This window comes from Perognathus longimembris, chromosome 1 (assembly GCF_023159225.1).
Source record: "Perognathus longimembris pacificus isolate PPM17 chromosome 1, ASM2315922v1, whole genome shotgun sequence".
NCBI lineage: Eukaryota > Metazoa > Chordata > Mammalia > Rodentia > Heteromyidae > Perognathus > Perognathus longimembris.
Genome location: NC_063161.1, coordinates 21235252 through 21259544, shown reverse-complemented (window position 1 = coordinate 21259544; position 24293 = coordinate 21235252). Strand labels below are relative to the sequence as shown.

The window sequence follows — 24293 nt, the reverse complement described above, 5'->3', positions numbered from 1 at the left end:
TCCTTCAGTCTGACTATGTGTGAATGCCTAGAGTCCTGTTTAGGTTATCATGTCCAGTTAGATTTTTAAATCTAGCTTCTACATATGAGAGAAAATATGCACCATTTCATTTGTCTGAGCTTGGCTTACCTCACTTAGCATGACTTGTTCTAGGCCCATCCATTTCTCTGCAAATCACATAATCTTATTCTTTCTCGTAGGAGAGTGAAATTGTATTGTGTATATGTACCCCATCATTGATCCATTCATCTGATGTAGGCCATCTGGGCTGTTTCCATAACTTGGTTATTGTGAATAATGCAGCAATGAACATGGATATACAGGTGTCTTTACAGATCTTGACTTGTAATGATCTAGGTACATAAGCAAAAGTATAAAGGCTGGGTTGTAGGGAAGTTATATGTTTAGTTTTTTGAGGAACTTCCATATGGAACGCTATGAATTTGTGTCTCATCCTTGCATAGGGGCCATGTGAATCTTCTCTGTATCATTCCAATTCTAGTGTATGTGCTGCTGAATTGAGCACCCATTTAGTCTTTAGAAATTGTGTTTGTCAGTTACGTTTATGGTAGGAAAAGGAAAAAAAATGTTTGACTACATCTTCTTACAAAACTCATCAGGTCTCAAAAGTGAGAGATCTGGGCCCAGTACTTTGGCCTTGAAGACTCATTGTAAACACTCTATGTGGAAAAGCACTATATTCAAGGAAGCAAAATCACATATCCCTAGTTACCTATCCTCTGCAAATGTGCAAAACTCTACCTTTGGTGATCACTAACATGGTCTAAGTTATAGAAACCCATTGAGCTGACACTCACCAAGGGGTCTGGAGTTTGTGGAAAAGTAAATATTAGCCTTAACAGCAGAGACTTATTTTGTTTGATATTTGTGTGAAATTCTCTGACTGGGAGATGTTTATGTTCAGAGGAAAGGAATTATAAACAAATCATGCTTTAGCAAACATTCTCCAGGGGAGGAAAAAAAGAGTTAATTGTTTGAAATAGAAGGCAGTGGCAAAATGAAGTAAGTTAATGCCTTTGACTCATTATGTTATAAAATTATCTGAATATTCTTTAACACTGCTCTAAAAATCATTTAATCTGACTTATAATATGCTATATAATTCTTACAAAGCCATTGTGAGCAGTTGAATCTTTAATAAGGCAGATAGGATAAGGAGAACAGATACCTCCTAGACTGACAGCCATCTCAACAAATACGGAACAATTATTTTAATTTAACTTACTTTAACCAATGGATTTATTTCTACTTTGCCTTCATCTAGAAAGGATTTAAAGGTTTAGCTACTATAAAGATCTGAAGGTGCAGGTACTCAGCAAATCCTCAGATTAATATCTACAACATATAACGTGTCCAGATAGTTTTCAATTATCAATACATTAATCTAAGCTTGGAAAGGGCTTTTAAACTGCAGTGAAATATCAACTAGCTTCAAACCTCCATTTTCAGAAAGCTATTTTGTCATTTGGAAGCCTGAACAATAAACCTATTATTCCAGAAAAGAAAGGCAGCCTGCTGGTGTTGCTTTGTACATCTTATCACCTCATCATTCCTCAGCCTATTCAGATCGTGTGTGTGTGTGTGTGTGTGTGTGTGTGTGTGTGTGTGTGTGTATGCTTGAGCCCAATACTTAGTGCAGGAATTTTTTTAAAAAGGCATTCATTGGTTAGCTACATGAAAACAAAAGAGAAATTCTGCTATTACAATGAAGTTGAGTTTTGTTCAGCATGCTTCAAATCTAATGCTTAAAATTAGGAAAATTTGAAGCAGAAATATTGGGAAGTAAGGCCTGTTTGGAGGAAGTAGGTCACTAGGGCAGGTCCCCGTAGGACTCAGTCTATCCCTGTTGCCTCTGCTTGCTGGTCACTCTGAAGTGAGCAGTATTCCTCTTCTACACCCTTCTAGTATGATATTGTGCCTCAGCATGGGCCTAATGCAATGGAGCCAGTCCACCGGGAAATGAAACATCTGAACCCATAATCCAATATCAATCTTTCCTCCTAGAAACTGTCTCTCTTAGGTATTTGTCACAGCAATGGAAAATCTAACTCCCATAGCAGATTTATGGCAATGAAGGAAATAGCACAAAGTTTTATATTTCTAGCAATTAAGACTCAGTTGTGGAGAAAAGGGAACACAAGGATCATTTCTTTGAAGATGAGAGTTTCTTCCTTAAGTCTTTGTTAGAATTATTTCAAGAAGTGAAAGTTACTTCTATATACCAGTTAAAATGTATAGAAATATTATAAAGAAATCTATAAGTAAATCCTAGCTACTCAGGAGACTGAGATCTGAGAATCATGGTTCAAAGCCAGACTGGGCAGGAAAGTCCATGAGACTTTTATCTCTAATAAGCTACTCAGAAAAAGCCAGAAGTGGGACTGTGGCTCAAATGGTAGAATAGCTCTAGCCTTGAGTACAATGAGGCTCAGGGACAGCACCCAGGCCAAGTTCAAGCCCCAGGATGGGGGTGGGGTGGAAGAGGATCTATATTAACAAGCTCTAATTATAGCAAAAAACACCAATGGATTCACATTCTTTGGATCAGATTCTCTTCTGACAACACAGAGCAAACACAAAAGAATACTTTCCCTGTGTCCATAACTCCTTCATCCCAACCAACCAGCCAATAGAAATGGGTTCAAGATGGTATTTTATATATCTCAGTACAATTCCTTTCACCTTAACTTACTGAATCAAATATGGATGACCATTTATATTATATCTGTTTATACCTCTTCAGCCAGACATAGGCACATGGCCTCACCTACCTAGAAATGACTTCTAGAAACAGCTATTTTCACTTTGGTCACTGACCAAGGTTCTATTATTAATAAGAAAGAAGAGGGAAATGGCTATTTTTATCATTGCAAGTAGCAGAGTTTATCTGTATTGGTTAATTTTGTCAACTTGATTGAATTGCTAAACACTAGATTTCTGAGTGTGGCTATGAGTGAATTGCCAGAGACAACTAACAAAGGAGAGAAAAGTCATTCTTAAAGTGGGTGACATCATCCAATAGGCTGGAAGTGTGCCCTGAGGGGCTATAGATTGTCTCAGGCTCCTCTCTGACTCTACTCTCTGCTTCCTGGTTGCCATAAAGTGAGCCACTTGCTCCTTCTTGCCCATCTTCCATGATCATCTGCCCCAAACTGGCCCAGAAACAAGGGAGCTAGCCACCCCTGGACTAAAACTTCTGAAACAATGAACCTAAATAAACCTCTCCTCTTTTTCCTCTTTATTAACTTGTTTCTCTCAGGTATTCTGTCACAGAAATGAAAAACTTACACACTATCCTTTCAGCCACACAAACATACATAGATGCTAATTCCTACCCATAAAATAAATCTTGTCCATCAATTGCATATAAGATCAAAGCCCAGAATCTCTGGGCATGTAATCCTCTCTATTGAGTTCAGTTGTGGCTGCTATAAATGTAAATGAATTGCCTCAATTGGGTCAAATATAAAGTAATAATGAAGGAAATAAGAAAACTGGACATGAAAAACTGCTTGGGAATTTGGAGAGTGAAGAAAGAGGAAATAGGTGAGCATGATGCAGTTTATTATTCCCCAGCAGTGGTGAAATTCTATGAGGGGACAATGAGATGGCACACCCTAGACAGCATTGTGGCACTGGGGATACTCATTGTTGACCCAGTTGGAGGCACTTGGCTATAGTCTCTGGGACACTTTAGTTTATCCATCATCCCATCCCCTGACACTGGAAATTCCCCTGACTCCTGGAAATTCTTTGTCTGTCGCAACTGCATCTGACATAGGCACTAGTGAGTCTATCTTTTCTTGGAGTTACTCAGCTTCAGCAACCCTCTTCTAGGTGGTTTGGAAATTGGAAACTTAAGGATTTTTTTTATAGTGACAAGCTATTTCAGCAAATGCTTGCAGTTTCTTGGCTGCAGAATGCTCCCTTAAACTTAGTAAACTATGGGTTGTTGGTAAGATGCTGTACAGGTATTTTACTCAGCTTTAAGTCTGAAGGCCTCATTTCACCTACTAGCCTCTGTACATTCTCCATTACTAAATCCTGGAAAGAAAATTGATTACACAATGGCCTCCAATGAGAGGCCAGAAACATTAGTGTCACATTCCCAATGGCCCAGCAGCTAGGTGCAGCCATCTCTTGAGGCTCTTACAATCTAAACTAATATAGACTGAGATATAGAAGCAGTTGACTTTTAATCCAACAAAACCCATGATTATTAGACTTTAAAGACACAAATGGTAGGCTTGAGGCAAGGCATAGCTGCATGAGTAGGGCACCATTTCTTTTTAATCTCTTCTGCAGATTGGATAACTCTACCTTGAGGCTCTCATCAGTGTTTTATTAGGAGTGTTTTATTGAGAAAAAGTAGTAGGAGTGTGTCACTTGTGACTCTGTCCACTGAACTTTAGTGTTCCATTTTCCTGAAGGACTAGCTTAAGCATCTTCTTTCCAGGACATTATGCACAGAATCATCTGGCAAAAAAGATTCCTAGGGGCTGGGAATGTAGCTTAGCAGGCTTGCCTAGCATGCATGAAGCCCTGGGTTAGATCCCTCCGAACCACATAAACAGAAAAGGCCAGAACTAGTGCTGTGGCTCAAGTGGTAGAGTGCTAGCCTTGAGCAAAAGAAGCTCAGAGACAGTGCTCAGTCCCTGAATAAGTATCTGAGAATGACTAATCTGCTTTCCCACTTACGCAAGGAAGCCCTGCAGACCTGTTCAAACCAACTGTTGAGTGAACTTCCTGAAAGGATGCTGACTGGCCTGCGTGACTTATATCCCAGACCTATGCCATGGGACAGTTTTATAACCAAACCCCTGAAATGTTAAATACAAATTCTTCACTGAGGTTCTAGAATCCTACAACTCTCTAGGATTCTAGTAGTTTTCATTAGTGGATAAGTTTTCTTTCTCCTTTTCTTCCTTTGCTTTTCTATTCTCTCTTTCTTTTCTTTTTTGTCTTCCTTCCATTCTCACTATATGAGTGTCTATGCATAATCAATTTAATTTTGAAAATTTAAATCATCATCTGAGGACCTGGGATGACCTTGTTCCCATATGTCTTTATAAAAGGGAAGAGAGTCAGACACCAGTAGCTCACACCTGTAACTGTAGCTATTCTGGAGACTGAGATCTGAGGGTCATAGTTCAAAGCCAGACTATGGAGGAAAGACCATGAGACTCTTGCCTCCAATGAACCATCAAAAGGCTGGAAGTAGAACTGTGGCTTAAGTGGTAGAATACTAGCTTCAAAAAAAAAAACACCTCAAAACCAACAACTAAGGGACAGTGCCCAGACGCTGTATTCAAACCCTAGGACCACCACAAAATAAATAAATGAAAAGGGAAGAGGTATTTGTTTTTTGTTATTTTAATTAATATGGGGAAATATCCGCTACAGTATTAGCTAAGCAAATTGCACACCTTAGTTTTCATGCATCTTTTGTCTTAAAAAAGTTAGCATTGAAATAGATAACTGGAGGAATAGATGAGTGCTTTGGGGAGGGAATGGAGCAGAAACCAAAATTATTCTCTTCTATTTATGTCCCATTTAAATAACTAGTACTAAAATAGGTTTGTTTTTTTTAAATGCCTATATTTTTAATTAGGCTGAATAAAACAGACAATGTAGACCATATCCAATGCTCAAATGATCTTTCCTCATTCCTAATATGGGAAGAAAGTCATTAAAAGTAAGTTATTAACTAGATAAAACCATCTTAATTCTTGGGATAAAATACAATTTGAAATATAGAGCTGAGAAAAGGTCAAGTTTCCATTTTATTCATTATCTGAAAAATTATTATTGTGAAATAAAAGTTTAATCAATGGTTCTAGATTTGGGGACTAATACCACAGTCTTCAGGGGAATATGCTCAAATAGACTGAGCTGTGCTTTAACCCCAGAGTTACTGATTCTGCCCATCTGGATAGGGACCCAAGAATTTGCTTTTGCTGTAATACTGATACCACTGGTCTGAGATACCTCTTCTTAAGAACAGCTCCCTTTAGACAGCATTGGAAAAGGACTGTAAGCGCTTTACTTGATCAGTTCAATGTCTGTAGCAAAATGCTTTTAAGAGTAAGAGGATCGATGTGCAATCTAACTCTAGATCAGACACCCAACCTCTCTATCTCCTAGCTTTCCTGCTTTAGGGGAGCTGACAAGATTGAGATATAGGAGATACTGTTTCAAACAATTATACATAAATGCAACGTATTCATCACGTCAGAAGGAAATGGGCTTGAAATTAGATTCTTCTTAGCAATCACCTTTGAAAAAGAGAGGAGAAAGATTATATGATCTCATTCTAGTTTCTACACTGACAGAAATTGGAGTTTTGTTGCTCTTCAAAAAGAGATATCTAGGGATCAGTAGCAGTTACCCTTCAAGGACATTTTCTGAGTTACAAGACTATGTCAGTGATTCAGTTATAATTCTTAAGTGCCTAGTGTGTCTCCAGAATATAATAGTATAAGAATGCTTCTCTCACAGAGTCTTATATATGTCAGGTCTTTAAAAAATACACTGAATAAATAAATGAAAAGAAAATGTCTGACTGAGGTATCCCACTAGCCCAATAGGCTTCATGGGTTAATGTCTGTATCAAAGCAATATGTATCTCAACTTTTGTATTATATCAACATCATAATTTTTTGAGGTACCAACTGTGGTGACCACTCACCCCACAGGGAGGATTCCAGTTCCTACAGTAAATTTTATTCTTCTTGGTCTCTGAGAATGGACAAGACTAATGAAAGTATTTCAATTTTTTTGGCCCTACTGATGGTACCATGAGGTAATCAGATAACCCAGGAAGGCCCATAAGAACCTTCCTTGAGGAAGTTTTAAGTTGATATTTCAAAAGGCATACTGCTTTTCTTTGCTTTTTTTTTAAAGTTTTTATTATCAAACTGATATACAGAGAGGTTACAGTTTCATACATTAGGCATTGGATACATTTCTTGTACTGTTTGTTACCTTGTCCCTCATACCCCCCTCCCTCCTCCCCCTTACCCTTTCCCCCCCTGAGGTGTTCAGTTCACTTACACCAAACAGTTTTGCAAGTATTGCTTTTGTAGTTGTTTCTCTTTTTTTACCCTGTGTCTCTCAATTTTGGTATTCCCTTTCAATTTCCTAGTTCTAATACCAGTATACACGGTTTCCAATACACTCAGATACAGAGATAGTGTAGATACAATCACAGGAAGGTGATACAAGAACATCATCAATAGTAGAAGCTACAGATACACATGGGATGTTGAAAGTAGTTACAACTGTGATATAACAATCATTTCCATAACATAGAGTTCATTTCACTTAGCATCATCTTATGTGATCATAAGGGTATAGCTATTGGGCTCTTGTGATCCTCTGCTGTGACTTGCCTAAACCTGTGCTAATTATTCCCTATAAGGGAGACCATAGAGTCCATGTTTCTTTGGGTCTGGCTCACTTCACTTAGTATAATTTTTTCCAAGTCCTTCCATTTCCTTACAAATGGGACAATGTCATTCTTTCTGATAGAGGCATAAAATTCCATTGTGTATATGTACCACATTTTCCTGATCCATTCGTCTACGGAGGGGCATCTGGGTTGGTTCCAGATTCTCGCTATGACAAATTGCGCTGCAATGAACATTGTTGTGCTGGTGGCATTACTGTGATTTTGTTTGTGGTTTTTTGGATAGATACCCAAAAGTGGGGTTGCTGGGTCATAGGGGAGTTCTACATTTAGCCTTCTGAGGAATCTCCATACTGCTTGCCAGAGTGGCTGAACCAGTTTACATTCCCACCAACAATGAAGTAGGGTTCCCTTTTGGCCACATCCCCTCCAACAATTGTTATTGTTGGTTTTCTTGATATATGACATTCTTACTGGGGTGAGATGGAATCTCAATGTTGTTTTGATTTGCATTTCTTTTATGGCCAGTGATGTAGAGCACTTTTTCATATGTCTCTTGGCCATTCTCATTTCCTCATCAAAGAAGTCTCTTTGTAAGTCTTTAGCCCACTTGATGAGTGGGCTATTGGTTCTTTGCGGTTTTGTTTTGGAGGAAGGTAATTTTTTTAGTTCTGCATATATTTTAGATATGAGGCCTTTGTCCGTTGAATGGCCAGTAGAGATCTTCTCCCAGTCTGTGGGCTTTCTGTTTATCTTGCGAGCTATGTCCTTTGCCGTGCAGAAGCCCTGCAGTTTGATGCAGTCCCATTTGTCCAACTTTTCTTTGATTTGTAGCCTTTCTGGGTCTTTGTTAAGGAAGTTCCATCCTGCGCCAAGGAGCTCAAGTGTTTCTCCTACCCCTTCCTTTAGTGTTTTCAGGGTGTCTGTTTTGATTTTGAGGTCTTTGATCCATTTGGAATTGATTTTGGTGCAGGGTGATATATAAGGATCTAGTTTCTTTGGTTTTTTTTTTTTTTTTGCTAGTCCTAGGGCTTGAACTCAGGGCTTGAGCACTGTCCCTGGCTTCTTTTTTTGCTCAAGGCCCTCTACCACTTGAGCCACAGCACCACTTCTGGCTTTTTCTATATATGTGGTACTGAAGAATTGAACCCAGGGCTTCCTGTATGTCAGGCAAGCACTCTAGCACTAGGCCATATTCCTAGCTTGTTGATTTTATTTTTTATTTATTTATTTATTTATTTATTTATTTATTTATTTATTTATTGGCCAGTCCTGAGCCTTCAACTCAGGGCTTGAGCACTGTCCCTGGCTTCTTTTTGCTCAAGACTAGCACTCTGCTACTTGAGCCACAGCGCCACTTCAGGCCATTTCTATATATGTGGTGCTAGGGAATCGAACCCAGGGCTTCATGTATATGAGGCAAGCATTCTTGCCAGTAGGCCATATTCCCAGCCCCCTCTTTGCTTTTTATATTGCTTTTTGGGCTGTTATTTGTGTGGATGCCAACGAGGTAAGTAGATATGTGAGTCACAAGGTAAAAGAAAGAACTGAAGTAGAATAGACTCTATGGAGAGCTCAAATAATATAATTCTTTGAAATACTAGCCTAAAGCCAAACCAAATAAGTACCAGGAAATGGGTACTTGCAAAGAGAGGGATGGGAGCCAAGGGTAAAAGGGTAGAAGAATGAAGGGAGAGGGAGGGAGAATACAGGCAATAATTCATTATATCTACCAAAAATTAAGAAAAATAAAGGAAGGGGTGGGTCAAAGGGGGATGATACATATCCAGATGTATTGTGTACATAAACTACTTTGTTAAATGGAAAAAAGTATTTTTCAACACATATCCTACTAAGTTAAGAAAAGTGAGGGGGCTGGGGATATAGCCTAGTGGCAAGAGTGCCTGCCTCGGATACACGAGGCCCTAGGTTCGATTCCTCAGCTCCACATATACAGAAAAAACGGCCAGAAACGGCGCTGTGGCTCACGTGGCAGAGTGCTAGCCTTGAGCGGGAAGAAGCCAGGGACAGTGCTCAGGCCCTGAGTCCAAGGCCCAGGACGGCCAAAAAAAAAAAGAAAAGTGAGGGCGAGAATATGGCTTAATGGTAGAGTACTTGCCTATCTAGCATGCATGAAGCCCTGGCTTCCATTCCTCTGTACCACATAAACAGAAAAGGCTGGGAGTGGTGCTATAGCTCAAGAGGTAGAGAGCTAGCTTTGAGCAAAAGGAACTCAGGAACAGTGCCTAAGCCCTGTGATCAAGCCTCAGGACAGACAGACAGAGAGAAAGTGAGAAAGAGAAAGAAAGAAAGAAAGAAGGAAAGAAAGAAAGAAAGAAAGAAAGAAAGAAAGAAAGAAAGAAAGAAAGAAAGAAAGAAAGAAAGAAGGAAGGAAGGAAGGAAGGAAGGAAGGAAGGAAGGAAGGAAGGAAGGAAGGAAGGAAGGAAGGAAGGAAGGGAAAGAGAGAGAAAGAAAGAGAGAAAGAGAAGGAGGGAGGGAGGAGGGAGGGAGGGAGGGAGGGAGGGGAGGGAGGGAAGAGAAGGAATGAGGTGGGTTGGGAGAGATTGGTGAGAATGTTGAAAGGGGTTACATTGGTCAAGACTGTATTCATACACTTCTTTGTTGAATGGAAACTCCTTTGTAGAACTACTTAAAGATAATAAAAATATTTAAATGTTTAAAAAAGAAGTACAAAGGCAAAACCCAATGAGTCTGATTAGAGACTCATCCTTAAGCCTATTTGCTTCTCCTCTCTTCTTAGCTTCCGTCTAGGAATGAAACCACAGTTTCCAGCCATCCTTATAATCTAATCAGATTTTAAAACTAAATTCCACTCAGTAGCATACGAGCAGAAATAATGGGTTTGGCTTGTAAACACTTTTAAGCCTGATCTTTCATATTCCTTAGCCATTTTTCTGACTTTTTTTGACAAATATGACAACCTTGAAAGCTATGAGCGTAAGATGGCAGTGCCAGATTCAGAAGGTGGATCCTGATTGGGCCAAGCCACTAGTGGTTATTACCATCTATGTTAGGAATGGGGGAGGGGACACCCAACACTAGGAAATGTTTTAAGGCATCTTCTGGGAAACAAACAAAAGGACAGGACAGAAGATGGACTCACTGTTTTCTGGGCAAAAGTGTCCTAATACACAATCAGAAACCAAATTATCCAGGTTCAGTGGCCCAAAATCTGTCTAGTGAAATGAAGAGAAACTAGAAAGACAAAGAAAATTCAAGTTAGGCTCATAAGCCAAAGTGTCAGGGGACCAAAAGAAGCTGACATAGACAGGGCTTATTGTAGGCTGGAGTGAACATCCCAGTAGAGACAGAGTGAGTTGACCCAGGAGGATACAATTGGAGACAAAAATCCTTTCTCACCAGCATATTCAAAAAGATGCTCTTGACATGATTCCCAAGGTGAGTTGAGGGTCAGACAAAGGGTTTTTCAGAACTATTAAACACATTCTCTTTTTCAAAAGTAACATTCTTGTCAGCTGAGGAAGTCATTCCCAAACCAGTCTCAATGCAGCTATTATTCAGATTCATCCTGTCAGTGTGAAAATATGGGTCGAAATGGACTTTGCTACTTGAAATTAAGTGTGATCACACTTGGCAGCCCAGAAAGCACTTCAATTCAAACCTCAATTATGACAGTGTTTGAGCCAGGAGGAGCTGGGAGTAGCACTCAGAAAATCAGAAGGGAGTATCTGTCTGTGATCTTCCCTGTTTCCAGTCAGAATCCAGAATCCCATAGGCCTCACTCTTTTCCCTCGATTCTTCTCTTGTACAGCTATCTGTCCCTTGGACACAGTATCTAGACCCTTGGGTGTTCGTTGCACGTGACTTCACAAGTGGTTGGAATTAACTAAAACTTACTTTTTCCCAATAAATCTCCCTTGAGCCAACACACAGCAGCTGAAAATTCCCAGCATTTCCCTGGCCAATGTACTAGAAAAAGCTAGCTGTGTTTTTTTGTTAGTTTTTTTTTTTAAATATTGTTCATTGTGATCCCATAGAATCAACAGACATTAACACCAATTGCTGTGTTCTTCTAAGCATAACTCTACCTAAACTGCCTTCCACGTTCTAGGAGTTTTTAGGCTGAGAAAAACTCTAAGTGCACAAGAGGTAAGTCTTTAGAAAATGATGCTTAAATGCAAACACAGCTAGATCCTAGGCAAGATTAGAGACTTCAAAAAGTGCAAATAAAATCACCAAAGGGTTATATAGTCAGGGATAATGAGAAAGAAAAGTTAACATTTGGTTGTGAAGTGGTAACACAGCCATCTTTTCTGATTTAATGAAGTTAAGAGAATTCACTCTTTTCCCCAGGTTGCCTTGTTGGTGGGGGCTAGTGGCTTCCAGGGAGGCAAGAGGTATTTAGAATTGAGAACTAGTACACAAAGTATTTTCTGGCTAAAGATGCCAACTCTTCTGCCAAAAATGTGTTGATTCGTTAAATATACAGTTCACTGTACCACTGTAAAACCAAATCTATGCCTAGCCCCCATGAAGATGGGGTTTTTCAGGGTAAGGCTCCAACCCGAGCTTTGAGGGGCATTAATGTACCAGCTGCTCCCCAGCATTCCTTTTGTTTCCAGTCTGAGGCTGGTTTTACACTTTGTTTTTGTGTAAGGAAATCAGGATTAGAGGGTCTTTTGTGAGTGAGGGGGAGAGGGAGAGCCTCATCGCCTTTGAGTGCAGGGCACAAGGGGCAGCCTGGCAAGCAAGCTCAAATCCCTGATTTACTTCACACTCACCAACTTTTTCAAAAAGAAAAGAACAACTGAATCATGCTGCTCAGTCAGAGACTTGTAAGGCAATGGATTTACCGGGACCAAGGCGGCCACAACCTAAGCTCTAAGTGAATGAAACATTCCCAAGCTGGCAAGAGGCATTTGGAAAAAAGATGCCCAGTATCACATAGCAGTAGGTGCTGGGGGCAGAACTGAGCATGCAGGGGTCTCCTTAATCCTTTGAAGGAGTTAACATTATTTTGCCCACATGGAAATGTTGAACTGGCACAAGTGTCCAAGGCTCCCCAGTCATTTGGTGGGTTGGTTCAACCCAATGCAGTGAGCTACTGGAATGCCAGCCAGATTCTCCTTTGCTGAGCAAATCATATCCTCCAGCAGAAAGAGGGGGCTATAAAGCAACCCCTCTTAAAATGGAGTTGCATACACACACACACACACACACACACACACACACACACACACACCATGCATTTCTGGTTTTCTATTCCCCCTGCCCCACTCTCTTTTGGCTGCTTGATCTTTAAGATAGGGACAAAAAATCATTAGAAAAAAAAGACCTTCCAGTGAACACTTCTCTTAAAAACAAAATAAAACAGAAAAAAGAAAAAGAAAAAAAAACCAGCAAAAGCTGAAGTGAGAAAGAAGCTGCTCTCTACTGCTCCCCATTCCCCTCCCAGCCCAGAGTCTAAACACTCCTTCTAAGGGTAAGCAGGTGGAAGAATTCAAGAAAAAGAGGCCTTGACTAGTTGCTGTCTCCTCCAGGAGCTATTGTTCCTCAGCAGCTGCTCTGGCTTCTTGGGCTTCTTCAGCAGTCCTGACACAGGGCGGCTGCATTGAGAAACACCCTGGCAGGCAGGGGGAGCAGAGGGACAGCTAAGATTTTTTTGTACCTCAGGAAAGATGGGCTTTGTTTCTTTAAAGGAAAAAAAAAAAAGCAGAGATCTTGTTGGGAGGGTGACTGTTATCACAAATGGGCTTTAGCCCAACACAGTTAGTTGCATAGTTGTATGTGTGTATTTGTGTGTGTGTGTGTGTGTGTGTGTGTGTAAAGGATAGAAGGGAAAGAGAGTTTAAAGGCACAATGACACTATCTTTAATTCTGTTTTGTTTTGCTTTTTAATGTAGAACAGTAGAAACATTTCAGCTAAATGAAAAGTGTCTGAGAAAGCCTTTGTGACTAAGAGAGGACTGCAGTGGAAAATATGCAAGAGGAGAAGTTAAACCAGCTGGCTTATTTAATTTTGGCTTTGTCCCCTTTTCACATTTTTTCAATTGAAATGAGGGGAGAATGCACTGTATCACTGTGTTGTGCTTTTCCTAGTGTTTAGCTGGACTAGAATTCTTCACAGGTTTTTGTTTAGTGTATCTCTGGGAAATGTGACATTTCACTTCCAGGTCACAGGTCACTTCCTGCTCCATCTTTAGGTTAAAGCTCCCACTGTTCCATGAGTCTCTGTGCACATGAGTAAAAGGGGGAAGGAGGGAGCAGGAAAGTGGAATCAGTTACATAAGCTCATGGCTACTAACTCATTCAGATTGTTTTATGATAGGAACATTTCTCTTGTGTTCTTATATCCTACCTAGGAACTACATTTCAAAGCTCTATTCCAAAGTACATAAACAAATTTATTTCCAGCTTATTAATTTATTCTTGCATTTAATAAGCATCATTTAAGTATTGTCAGTGTTCTAGGCACTGTGTTAAATGCTGGGCAAACAAAGATAACTAAAATTATTCCCTGCCTTGTACGACCTCAAACAAACAGCAGACACATCTCTAGACCAATCATTATAGCAATTACAGTAAGTATTATAAATCAACAAAAGACAGAAAATGTAACTCTGCCTAGAGAAGCCAAAAGAAGGCTGTCAGGAGGTGGTAATAATGAAGCCCAGTTTTGAAAGCTAAGAAGGAAGACATGAAAAGGCCAGAAAGAGGAAGGGCTGTTAAGCAGAGGAAATGGCAATGGAAAACCTTAGTTTTCCCCTTGGGTGAGACATGTAATCTGCAAGGCTGTGCCCTGATTACAATTCTAGGATAAAATCTGAATGAGATGGCATAAAACTGGCCCGTGAAGTTTAGAGTGTGAAACTAAAGAGTCCCAAGAAACATCATGCGGGGAGAAGGATTTCTTAATCCTAGAGCAAAGTGACAGCTTCACATCATTCTGAAGGCACTAAGTACCAAGACTAAAACCAGTGATTGGCACACAATATGGGAGGGCAGCGCAGATCTGAGGCTGTGAGGAGGTAGAGCCTAGAGACAAGGGAAGAAAGCATGCTCAGGCAAGCACAAAAACTAGTATAGAATAGTCTGGGAATTAAGGACAGTTATCATGACCAATACCTGAACAATTGAAGATCAGAAAATATTTTTTTAAACAAGATGAAGTCAAGGGCTAAGCTCCAGAGGTTCATACCTATAATCCTAGTTACTGAAAAGGTTGAGATGTAAGGATTATGGTTCAAAGCCATCCTCAGGAGAAAAGTCCATGAGACTCTTACCTGCACTTTACCAGCAAAAGGCTGGAAGTGGAGCTATGTAGCTCAAGTGGCAGAGTGCTAGCTTTAAGCAGAAAAGCTCAGGGACAGTCCTTAGGCTCTGAGTTCAAGTCCCAGCATTGGGACATGAAAGAAAGAAAGATGAAGCCAGGAGCTTCATGAAAAGGAATCTTAGAAAGTATGCTAAGTGGTTTAAACACCAGTTTTCCATGTGGAATTCCTCCAAAGATGGTGGTAGTATGTTAGTCCATTTTGGCCCAGAACCAACTAGGATAAAAGCAAACTAGCATATTAAAGATTCAACTACCCAGATACAAAAATTACTTCCGGAAAAGCTAACATGGTTAGCATCACCATGATGAGTGGATGGGGAAGGAGGGGGGATGAACAACACACACTAAAAGAAATATAGACAGGTACACCTCAAACCGAAATGGTAGTCTTCAAATGACTGGAATTTGAAAATGTGCTCAGTAGAAAGGAGCCACTGAGAAGTTCTAAACACTGAACTCAGTTTTAGGATGGTGGTCTTTGGAGTATAGGGGAGACTAAAAGTACTTGTTAAAAGAGATTACAGGGGCTGGGGATATAGCCTAGTGGCAAGAGTGCCTGCCTCGGATACACGAGGCCCTAGGTTCGATTCCCCAGCACCACATATACAGAAAACGGCCAGAAGCGGCGCTGTGGCTCAAGTGGCAGAGTGCTAGCCTTGAGCGGGAAGAAGCCAGGGACAGTGCTCAGGCCCTGAGTCCAAGGCCCAGGACTGGCCAAAAAAAAAAAAAAGAGATTACATTTAACGTCTAGAACCATAGTGCACTTTGTATATTTTCAGATTACTTTGATATAAAGTCTATTTTTTAAAAAAAGTTTTCTTTCTTTTTACATTGTTTTTTGGCTAGTACTGGCTTCATGCTTGCTAAACAGGCATCCTAACACTTTATCCATACTTCTAGTCCCTTTTACTCTGGTTATTTTTAAATAGGAACTTTTTTTTTTGCCTGGGATGACCTGAGGTATTATCTTACTATATACTCTTCCTGCAGAAGCAAGGATGACAGGTAAGTAGCATGCAAACTTTCTGTGTCAAGGCTGACCTGGAACTATGGTCCTTCAGCGTAAAGAAAATTACAGGTATGATCTACTATACCTGGCTTAAACTCTAAATTAAATCTCAAGCTACTCAGATCATTCAAGAACCTATGTAATAATCTGAATTATTCATAAATTTATCTTAATCTTGAGCATCTCTCTGTCTCTCATAGATGTGTGCATATTAGAATAATTTTAATAGAAATGTAAAACAATCAGAATGACATTCAGGGTGTGAGACAATAGGATAAAAAGCATCTGTTGAAAATGAGTTAAGTATATGCCTTTGTAATTATTTAAACAATTTGGCTTACATAGACCTAGGATTTGGGAGGGGGTGTCGTTTGTTTTTTGCAACTATGAAAAATTGTCTAACTATTTAAATTATTTAACATCTAAGGGATTTTCAGACTGGGCATGAATTTGCTAATTCTTCAGATACTATACAACCTGGATTTTGGCATACCTTTTTTATGCAAGCCAATCATTACAGAATCTGTACCCTACTTTCTTGCTTTCATCAGGCTTCTTTAGTCTAGAACTCTATCCCCCTCCGGAAACATCCCACGGCCAGGTACTGTATTGCTAGGGACCATGCCATTAGCCTAGAGTCTGCCCAAAGCCCGCAAAGTACTCCACACAGGGCTTCCTCATTGGCGGACCTTGCTCATCCCTTCCTGTGACAACAGGAATAAGGCTATTTATTGCCCAGGCATTCCCCTTACTCTCTCTGCCTCCTAAGCAATCCTGATGCTTCACCATATAGCCTTACAGGATATAACATGCCTCATCTGCCTGGAACAATGAGCAATCTTTCAAAAGCACTTGTCAATGTATCTATTACAATACTTGATTCAAACAAAGTCCCAGTTACCTTTTCAAACACATTAAGGAAACTCAATAAATATTTGTTAGGTAAATGAATAAATGAATGAATAGACTCAAAATATGTCTCAATCATAACTTATTAAAATTGTTTTCTATGTGGTTAAAAGCCACACTCTGAAGGATAGTATTTGTGAGAGAGCAGAGCTCAGAGTAACATACACATTGCAAAATAACACCAAGAATTTGTGGTCTGTAAGGCAGTGTTGTTCCTTGGTTCCAGGAAAAAATCCAAAAGGACTTTTCCCCAGCAAACACACCCTTTTTCTGCATTTGTTTGTGGAAGACGTTACTTGTGTATGCCAGAATGGATTAACTGCTCAAACAAATAACCATAAATTTCAGTTACATAAGACAATAAATATATCCTATAATCACCAGAATTCAATGCAGGTGTTTATAGTTGGATGGCTCTCCTGGCTGCCTCCCTGACCCAGAAACCAAGGATTCTTCCATCTTGTGATGCTGCCATTTTATAAATTGGTCCCAAAGTCACTGGAGAAGGTAGGATAATTCTGGAAATAAACACATCCAATACATACCCAGTTTCAGACACAAAGCCAACAAAAATGTCCACACATCTTTCATGACTCAGAAATCATGAAAGAAGCATGACACATGCCATTATAAAAGGACTAGGACATGCAGGTTCATGCTGGCTGACTCTTCCCGCAAACCTTTCACAAGGAAAGAAGAGCTCAGAATCTTGGTGGCCAGCTAACCTTTCCCACCAATTCAAGGGCTAGTGTTCATAATTGCAATCTGGTAAGGGAGTAAATGTAGATGGTCACATGTTAATGTAAACCAGTAGTTCTTGGCCTTTTGAGAGTCACGAATCTAGTAACATTTGTGAATCAGCTCCTACTATAGGAATTCCCATCTGCTCCTAAAAAAGACTGTTGGTCTTCTCCATTTGCCACTCCTCAATATGACCTCTGGGGTAACACCTAATTACTCTCTCATTAACAGCTTTTAGTGAATAAAGTCCCAAGCCCTTGTCAGGACCTACAAGCCCTGAGGAAACTAACCCTCCTTGATTCTCACACTATGTGCTTCTTTGCTTTATGTGTTCCCACTTCAGTGGCCTTTGTTTCCCTTCTTACTACTTCTAGACCTTTGCACATATCTGAGTCCCTTTTCCTTTTATTCTTTATCCAGTTAACTGCTACTCTGGTTTCTGATCTTGACTCAAAGATCGTTTCCTCAGTTAAACCTTTATAGATAATCAAGAGGCCTGCTTTATGTTCTTAGAATTTGTTCTTTAAGTTTGTCATGGTTTATAATATTATGCTAGTATTATATGAATATTAGTTTGCCTGGTAATCCATATTAAAAAGCTAAAGTCTCTTAGGGGAGACCTTTTGAGCTCACAGTACCACGGCCTCCTACCTGGCTTAGTGTGCACAATGTAGAGGTACCTCTACATGGTGAGATGGATTAACGAATGTTACCTGTGCTTTACACAATCCTGGGGAATGATATGAAGAAAAGTGATAAAGGATCTTGAAACCAAATACACCCTCATTCTGAGAATGTGAAGAAAATCACCAAAGTAGTTTGGGGTGTGATTTTAAGAAGCCTAACAGTTTGGCAGTATTTTATTCAGACCACATAGAAACTTTGACTCTTAGGTAACTTCCAATACAGTGGTGGAAAATAATCAGCAAAATATTTTCATAATAATTTATACAACCACAGGAGAAGGGCTTCTGCCTAGAGGAAGGGCAGTGAAAGGGAAGTATTGGTAAGTAGTATAGTATACTATTAGTCTAATCTGCAAGGTCTTCTTGGAGAAGATGGTCTTTGGGTCATAGTTCTAAGAGATTCTTCTTTGAAATAGATTGGCATTCTGATTGCGAACTAAATAAAGGAAACTAAGTATTTTTCACAAATCTTTCTCCTTAGCTTTTGTTGTTGTTGTTCTCAAAAGGGTTAGAGCTATAAATTACAGACAGGCTGGATTTGTTCATAATATTATTTTAATAGCAAGCTCCAAATATAGATCCCCAAACATTTTCCTAAGCTCTTGAAGTTGAATTCGTAAGATTTTATCTAACATCTTTTTTAATTTTTCCTATCTTCCATTTTATTTGCTTTCTTGTCTTTGCCCCAAATCGATTCATGGTTCTCTTTAAAAGATGCAGAAATGAGAGATATGTGATAGAAAATTCTTTTTATATGCACCATATTTGTAATTTTTTTAATATTTTGAAAGCCACATGTAAGTAAAACACACTTCTTTCTAGTTCAATCCATGCTTCTAAAATATTAAGAAGAACTTGCTTAAATCCAAATATCTAATACATGAAAAATCCTCTTAAGCTACTACATGAAATTTCAGATGTTTTGATACTTCCTTGTAAGTACACCAATATGTATTTCTGTGGTCCCCAGGGCTGGCTAGCCAGCCAGCAACAACTTCAGTTCAGCATCATAAGCTTTCCTTGATGCCTGCTAGCACCATAGGTTTTACCTTCATGTATAACTTGCTATATCAAAGTCTGTATCATAATGGATTTTAGGTTACCAATTTTTCTATTCTCCAGTCAAATGGTCTCTCCTATCCCAATATTTTTGAATTTGAAGTATGACATATATGATCAATTTTATCCCTTATTTTCAAGCAATATTGCCTTACTTCTAAATATACTGAGTCTTTAATAAAATTTCCTGTAAAGGTGATATGTAAAAAACTAGTTTTGTCATTTAATTATTAAAGAATTTTTTGGAAAGCTGAGTATTGATACTTAATTTCAGACCTTCAGGCCTGAAACACAAAAGTAGTCCAGAAGTGTTTATACATCAAGATGTCTGATTTTGAAAAGATTTCCTGGTAATTTGAGGAGTTATACTGAGTTACTTGCAGTAAATATCTTTCTTTATTTTTATAATTTATGATACAGATAGAAAATCTGGATCAAGAGGTAGCAGCTCAGAGGTAGCTATACTAGGTTTATAAAAAGTACTTTTGTAACCTAACAAAACATGTAAGTGGTCTACAATTTCCTGAACATGAATATGATAAACTAATCTGTGTCTTTTTCATTACGTGTTCCATGGCTTAAAAGTCATAAAAATAAGGAGTAGGGAGAGTAGTGGGAGATGTTCCTCTCCAAAAATACTACAGCTCATCAATGAAGCAATATTTGAAGCATGTGATGCTCATAATCCATGGGTCTGTCAACCAAAATAGGTGAGCACATTAAGTTTGTCTCCCCCTGTGCTCTGCTAGATCATTATCTCTCACAGTTTAAACATAAGACAAAAGAAACAGAATTACTGAGCTGGTTGTTTGCTTGAAAGCCAGATGCCAAGTAGTTTAGTATCTTAGTATATGGGTAATATAAAAATAATCAGTTTGTGAATTCAGAAAATACTAAATCACTAAATGTAAAGAGTTATGTGGGACTGCTACACATCACGTATTTCATTTATTTCCTTTGAATAGGCCTGAGGAGACAGAGAGCTTGCTCAGCTTTTTAAAAACTAGCAATATATGACCAAGCAATCCCACTTCTGGACAACTATTCAACTAACCACAAACCAGGCTACACTAAAGCCACCAGCACAACCGGATTCATTGCAGCATTGTTTACCACAGCTAAGATATAAAATCAACCCAGATGTCCCTCAGTGGACAAATGGATCAAGAAAATGTGGTATATGTGCACAATGGAATTCAGTGCTTCCATCAGAAAAAAATGGCATTGTCCCATTCATAAAGAAATGGAAAGACTTGGAAAAAATTATACTAAGCAAAGTAAGCCAGACCCAAAGAAACATAGGCTGAATGTTTTCACTCATTTGTAATAACTAGAATGTGCCTATAAATCTAAAAGAAAGCCCAATGGATAGTTAAAGACAAATAATTGCACCTGGACATGATTAATTAAACAGCAGTCTAAACATTCACACAGTGCGAACAAAGGAGGATATTCTGAGAGGAGGATTGCAAGGGCTTAATAGCTATGTGCAAAAGATTATATAAAATGATGCTTATCAACATGTGAAATGAACTCCAAAGAATGGAAAGAAGAGGTTTTTACTATACTGTTTTCAGTTCTTTGTTATTTCCTTTTTCTTCTTTCCTGTTTTGTTTAGTTAATTCCCTTTTGTTGATGTTTATGATTTCTGTACCCTTTACCTTATATATAAGTTTATCTAATTTGTGAAGGGGACAGGGAAGCACAGAAACAGTGAGACAAAGGGTGAACCAATTCAGCAGTGAAGCCCACTAGACACTATGTTGGAAACAAACTATATAACTCTGGAGGGAGGGAAGTAAGGAGGAGAAAACTGGGAGAGAATGGGGGGGGGGAGGAGATGACACTATTCAAAAGGAAATGTACTCATTACCAGAATCATGTAACTGTAATCCTCTGTACACCACATTTGTGATAAAAAAAATTTTAATCTAGCAATAACAATCATATAGAAAGGACTTTGTCCTACTCTGTCAACTCCAAGGACAAACTTTTCTCTGCCATGAAGCAAAACCCACTGGCCTAAAATGTGAAACTATTAATTGCCACTCAAAATTACAAAATATCCATTGACATTTTAAATCCAGTAGCAATAATAACTATGAACCTGTAATAAGGAAGCTTAAAGTATCTTGCTCTTCCCTATTGTGGGGCAGGAGAAAGAGTTGTTAGCTATATTTGAAAGTACCAAGAGAAGTCTTCAAATTATTTCTTGTTCTGAAAAACTGAAGTTTTCTCACCCCTTCTAAATACTCCTTAAACTTTAAGGCTTAAAAGCTAAGGGTTACAGGTGAGGTATAAAAGAAAAAGACATTATAGAAAAATGATCTCTGAAACAAGGAGTTGACCTCTTGATTTCCTTCTAATCAATTTTAAGGCATTTGTATTTCCTATTAGTAAGTCTGTGCATTGGGAGTGGCCTGCACACAAGCATACAAGTTTTGTTGCTCTTATAATATTTACTTTAGAGAAATTGCCTTCAGAACAATGATCTTACACAACAAAATTAAATTGATTCTTATTATTATAGCCACACCTTGTGTTATTTTAATAGCGTTCATACTTTTCTTCACATTCAGCTCTAATTACCTCTTCATATTAAAAATGAAATTTGTTTTAAAAGGGCAATGATCTGTTGCCAATGGTAGTCACTTGGAAAGAATAATCAAGCTCCGTAAAAGATTTCAAAGAACATTTGAGTACTTGTGGCAAGATCCTTGAAATAAGCACACAGCCTTCCAATCTTGACCACAGAAAGAGACTGCTGTCATCAGTATGGAAATTTTCCAGCATCCATCTCCAATGTTGGTCTTCTTTGCTCAGATGACTCACATCATAAATGCCATGCTTCTGTAAGTGTATCTCTAAACTTTCCTACAGGGTAGATTGAAGCCAAAGCTGAAAGGATTCCTGCTGTATGTCCTAAACTATTACTTCCCTTATTCCTTGTGCCAAAAGGGTAGAAACCTCTGTAATGAGTTCATCTGCTCAATATAACCACAGTGCCAGCAAATCTCAATTTACTAATGCCTGGCATACAAAAATTCAATTGTACTCAGTGTGTATAAATGGGGGAAGGGTGTATCTGTGCTTTTATTATACTCGGTAAAAGTGTTTCTTCATCTTGCTTCAAGTCAGCCATCCCAGCTAAGCTGCTCTAAAGCCCTTTAGGGCATTTGGAGAGGAGAAATAGGCTCTCCAAAAGGAAATCATGCTACCTGCATTGTACTTTCTATGTCATAGGGTTGTAAGGACAAATCCTGGCACCTAGTGAAGGCTCATTCCTTACAAATGTCTGCCAATATCTAAGAGGTTACTGAGTTTCCAACTGCCATTGAACAGAGTACCTCTCCTTCATAAATATCTTCCTGTGAGCCCAACACCAGGTCTGGGGATTGCAGTTCAAAGCCAGCCCAGGCAGCAAAGTCCATAAGACTCTCATCTCCAATAAACTACTCAGAAAAAGCCAGAAATGGCACTGTGGCTCAAGTGGCAGAGCACTAGCCTTGAGCAAAAGAATTTTGGGGACAGAATTTTAAGTTCAGGCTCCAGACCCAGCAAAAAAAAAAAAAGAAAGAAAGAAAAAAACCCACAAATATTCCTATGAATTTCTACTTTCCAAAATAAAGTCAAATTTCAACTAGTTATTAATACTGTTGTTTTCTTTTATTTAATCATTACTGGAAACACATAAATCATGAAACATAACATTTTTTCACAGTGGTAACATAAACATTCTTAGATGCACATGTGAATTAATACATGAAAATTTAACAATGGAAACAGATTTATAGCCCTCACTCATCCTCCATAGTACCTGTAGTCTCCTTTTCATTCTTCAGGGTGAGTTTTTCTATCATCCTAATAGAAAGGACAGACACCAAGTCCTAGTGACAACCCATTTTGCCTAAATTCTAAGCACAATTACAGGCTAAGCATATCTATGCTGCATGGCAGGGCAGAGGTCACAAAGAACTTCCTGCTGTCTTGACAGCCATTGTGAAATGCCAGTGACCTTGAGAGAGTGGAGAGTCACAGCGAGTGCTAGGTACCTCCATAGCTGGCCAGGAAGAAATGGAGGACCCAGTTAAGGAATGTGGTTTGGGATGAGAAGCTCCAACCTTCTGTAAATGGAAGGGCAATCAATGTTTTGTTGACTGGTGTTTTTCCTAGTTCATTTGGTGTTTTCTTCAAGCTGTCTTAGTTCTCAGTCCAGGAACCTGAATCTTGGCCTAGGAACAATGCTAAATTACAATAAATTATCTACTATACTGGAAAACCCCCCCTTGAAACCAGATGTAAAGGAAGTAAAATTTTGGAAGGCATTCAATCTTTTTTCTATTTTGCAGTACCAGGAAAGCAGCTTGTTTGTAATGGCTTAATAAAGGAGAATTTTCATGGATTAATCTCTCTTAGGCAAGTACAGATTACAGATATTTTGATTTGACTAGCAATTCAACTGTAGCAACTAAACCAAAACAATGATAGTAACAATATTATAACAACCGCATATTGCTGAATTATCAATATCTTCAATGTCGTGTTCTAAAATTGCTTTCTTTTATACAAACTGTCTACCTTTCATCTCTACTCCTACCTCCCAGCCTCTCTGATGAGAAATCAGTCTCAGTAACTGAGAAATGTCCAGTGAGATTATTTGGAAGGACATAATGACAACTCCTGAGAAAGAGACTCCGTGTAATTGAAACTAAATTAAGATGAAATTGTTTTGCTAGGAGATTGATAATTGTACCTTAGGCTCTAAAATAACCAAACATATGCCAGGAACCTCACCCAGACCAAAGGAAGATATATTCCCATGCACTTGTCACAATGTTTGAGTGTATCTTGGTGTGTGGCCAATCAAGTTTATTTCTTCCCACATTGTCAAGCAATTGCATTTAGCTAAGAGTTTATGAATCTGCACATGACTACAAATTTCTATGGTGAAAATGAACCTGTGTGCCAGTATAGAAGATTCTGCTATCTGACCCCTAGAATAGTCTTCTCAAGTTCTTGCTCATTTAAATTGGCTGAGTCTTGTATTCTTTCTTGTAATCCAACCCAAAGTTGATGCTAGTATTCATTAGTAGTAGTATTGCCTTGTTTTCCAAGGTATAGAGCTAGGGGGCGGGGGGGGGGGGC

General features: G+C 38.9%; 1 non-coding gene across 1 annotated transcript; it reads right to left on the bottom strand.

Moving 5' to 3' along the window:
* Positions 1-418: 418 nt before the first annotated feature.
* Positions 419-526, bottom strand: LOC125341225. The gene has a single exon (XR_007208916.1). It is a non-coding gene; the product is annotated as a U6 spliceosomal RNA (small nuclear RNA).
* Positions 527-24293: the final 23767 nt, after the last annotated feature.